Source organism: Gekko japonicus, unplaced genomic scaffold (genome assembly GCF_001447785.1).
Source record: "Gekko japonicus isolate JY-2015 unplaced genomic scaffold, Gekko_japonicus_V1.1 scaffold4135, whole genome shotgun sequence".
Taxonomy (NCBI): Eukaryota; Metazoa; Chordata; class Lepidosauria; order Squamata; family Gekkonidae; genus Gekko; species Gekko japonicus.
In genome coordinates this window covers 5,116-9,077 of record NW_015172675.1, presented here as the reverse complement: position 1 = coordinate 9,077, position 3,962 = coordinate 5,116, and positions in this window count along the sequence as shown.

The window sequence follows — 3,962 nt, the reverse complement described above, 5'->3', positions numbered from 1 at the left end:
ATGTTTGTGAGTGCTAGCTAGGGGGGGGGGAGGTACACGCAGATCTGCCCTCACAGAGGAGGAAGAGCTTGTACCTGAACAAAACTTGGTCTTAAAGATGCCACTGGACTGTTTTGGACCGGTGGGTTGGGGCTCTGCAACGTACCTGGCTGCTTCTTGCTCTGACTGAGGGCTGCTGGGAGCAGGGGGCGGGGCTTGTTGCATGTGCCCGCCCCCCTGGGCTCTTTACTGCCAGAGCTCCGCTCCTGTGCGCTCCTGCAGGAAATGACCCCTGCCCTGACCCAAATTTTGTTAGTCTTGAAGGTGCTACTGGACTCTTGCTCTTTTCTACTGCTACAGACGGACTAACACTGCGACCCGTCTTGATCTGCCTTTATTTTGGTTTTTATCCTGTGCTTCGTAGATGGTTCTTCTTATCACTTAGAAGAAGAAGAAGAGAAGAAGAGATTGGATTTATATCCTGCCCTTCACTATCTCAGAGCGACTTACAAACTCCTTTCCCTTCCCCTCCCCACCACAGACACCCTGTGAGCAGTGTTCCCTCTAAGCTGAGTTAGTGTGAGCTAGCTTAACAGCTTTTTAGCCTCCAATTCACAGATTTTTGTCTTCGCTCAAGAAGGAGGGCTCCAGAGCAAACTGATTTATGCAGCAGCCAAATCGTTCGCTCACAACTCTAATGCCAGGAGCTCACAGAGTAGGATTTTTGCTCACAAGACTCAAGCTTATAGGGAGCATTGCCTGTGAGGTAGGTGGGGCTGAGAGAGCTCTGAGAGAAACTGCTCTTTTTCAAGAACAGCTGTGCCAGAACCATGACTTGCTCAAGGTCATCCAGCAGGTGTAAATGGAGGCGTGGGGAATCAAACTCGGTTCTCCCAGATTAGAGTCTGCACACTTAACCACTATACCAAACTGGCTCTTAACATTGTTATACCTATCGGGTTAGGCTGTGTGTGTATGACTGGCCCAGAGTTTCCGAGTGAGTTTCCGTGGTGGAGCGGAGATTCGAACCTGGGTCGTCCCAGCTGTCTTGCAACATTCTAAGCTTTGTACCCCACCCATGGACAGCCTCCATTGAAAAGTGTTGTGGTGACAGGTGGGAGCTTTGGTTGATCTGTGTTGCTCATTTCTTGTAGACAAGCCTCCCCCCGGAGATGCAGCAGCTGAGTGAGATATTTTTTTTAGTTGTCATTTTACAAAACTTATATCCCACTTTTCTTCTGTCAGAAGGGCTGCCCAGGTGGCTAACAAATTAAAACACTCTCAATAAAATCATCAGGAGCTGGGGTGGCTCAAGTGGTTAAGACGCTGAACTGCAGGCTGTGGAAGGTCGATAGTTCAGCAGTTCAAGACCCGAGTGTGCCGCATGACGGAGTGAGCTTCCGTCTCTAGTTCCAGCTCCTGCCAACCTAGCAGTTCGAAAGCAAGACATTGCAAGTAGATAAATAGGTAGCACTTTGGTGGGAAGGTCACAGCATTCCGTGCGCCCTTGGCGTTTAGTCATGCCGGCCACATGACCACGGAAACGTCTTCGGACAGCGCTGGCTCTTCGGCTTGGAAACGGAGATGAGCACCGCAACCCTAGAGTCAGATTCGACTGGCTTTCGAGCAAGGGAACTTTTACCTTTAATAAAATCATACATCCAGGTGGGCCGCCGTGTGGGTCTGAAACAATAGAAGAGAGTTTGAGTCCAGCGGCACCTTTAAGACCAACAAAAGTTTAATTCTGGGTACCAGCTTTAATGTGCATGCACAGTTTGAAGAAGTGCGAGTCCAGTGGCACCTTTAAGTTCGAGTCCTTTAAGCTTGACTGCAGTTAAGTCTGAGTCAGGTGGCATCTATAAGACCAACAAAGTTTAATTCTGGGTGTTAGCTTTCATGTGCATTCACACTTTGAAGAAGTGCGAGTCCAGTGGCACCTTTAAGTTTGAGTCCTTTAAGTTCGATTCCAGTTAAGTCTGAGTCAGGTGGCACCTATAAAACCAACAAAAGTTTAATTCTGGGTATCAGAATTATACCCAGAATTAAACTGGGTATAAGAAAGTATCAGAATTATACTCAGAATTAAACTTCGTTGGTCTTCAGGGTGTTGCTGGACTCAAACTTTGTTTGAATAAAATCGTGTTTTAAAACCATTAAAATCAATTACGAACAGAGCTAAAATGCACACAAATACATAAAAACAGCAGTGAAAATACTGGACAGGAGGGAGGGATCCCTGAGGGAGCGCCAGATGAAACCAAAAAGTCTTCACCCACTAGTGGAAGGTGGCAACAGAAGGGGGCAGACGAATCTTTCTGGGGAGAGAATTCGAGAGTTGTCACCCACTTAACCACAGAAGGTGGGGGCACCGAAGATTATCGTGGTGGTCGAGCAGTTTCTTAAGGGAGTCGGAGGTCCTTCGAGGACGTTGGTCTGGAACCATATAGGGCCTTGTAGAGTCTCTCCCCGCAGGGTGCTCCAAAAAAAAAAGACATTGCGATCCGGAAGATTTGAATCCCAGGACTGCCTCTCCCGCAGAATCCTTCTGTGGCATCTGGCAGCTCAGTGTATTTCCCCCCCTTTTATTCCCCATGTGTGAAACAGGATCGGAAGTGAGAATTAATGGGAGGCAGGGAAGCAGTTGTGCCGGTTAAGTGCTGCGTAGACGAACTGAAGTACCCTGTTGAAGGAGCGCGGCCTCTCAAATTGACGGTTTATCCACACGCCGTAGAACTAATTTACTAATTAATTTGTTTATTCTTGAGTGTTTTAAAAATATTTATTAATTCCCAATTAGCTATCAACTTTTAAGATGCAATTAGTGGGGTGCTCTTGTGGGCGCGGGTTGCAGTAGGTAATGTTGTCATGTCAATTCCCTCCTCTGAACAAATAATTAAGAATTTGTGTTCAATAATAATAGCAATAATAATGTATAAATGTTTAATGGTGCCACGCTCATGCGTCTGAAGGTCTGCTGCTCTCAAAATGCCACCGGCTTTCCCTGGCTGCTGTTTTGTGTGTGTGTGTATTTTTGCATTTTTTTGTCTGTGTGTGTGCCCGTGCCTGGAAGTCAAAATCAGGATTCAGAGTTATCTAGATAGGCTGGAACAGTGGGCTGAGACAAATAACATGAATTTCAAAGTGCAAAGTCCTACACTTAGGTACAAAAAATCAAAGGCACAGATATAGAATGGGAGGGACTTGGCTTGACTGCAGCACATGTGAAAGGGATCTAGGTGTTCTGGTTGATCACAAGCTAAACATGAGCCTGCAGTGCGATGTGGCTGGGAAGAAAGCTAATGCAATCTTAGGATGCATTAACAGAAGCATTGTGTCCAGATCACGGGAGGTGGCAGTTCCACTCTATTCTGCTATGGTCAGGCCTCACCTGGAGTCCAGTTTTGGGCACCACATTTTAGGAAGGATGTTGACAAGCTCGAGCGTGTCCAGAAGAGGGCAACCAGGATGGTGAGAGGGTTGGAATCCAAGCCTTATCAGGAAAGGCTGAAAGAGTTGGGTCTGTTTAGCCTGGGAAAGAGAAGGCTTAGAGGGGACATGATTGCAGTCTTCAAATATTTGAAGGGCTGTCATGTAGAAGATGGAGCAGATTTATTCTCTCTTGCTCTGGATTGCAAGACTAGATCGAATGGGTGGAAATTACAAGGGAGTCGTTACCGGCTAAATATTAGGTGAAACTTCCTAACTGTAAGAGTGGTTGAGCAGTGGAACAGACTGCCTCAGGAGGTGGTGGATGCTCCTTCGCTGGACGTTTTCAAGCGGAGGCTGGATGACCATCTTTTGGGTATGTTGTAGGGCTAACTTTTGGCTACGCTCCTGCAGAGTGTAGGGGGTTGGACTAGATGACCTGCAAGGTCCCTTCCAACTCTAACATTCTATGGTTCTATGATTCATGGCGACCTCTGACGATTCCTACTGAGACATGGAGGATGTTTGGAGATGTGGCTTGATAGCCTGCCTCTGGC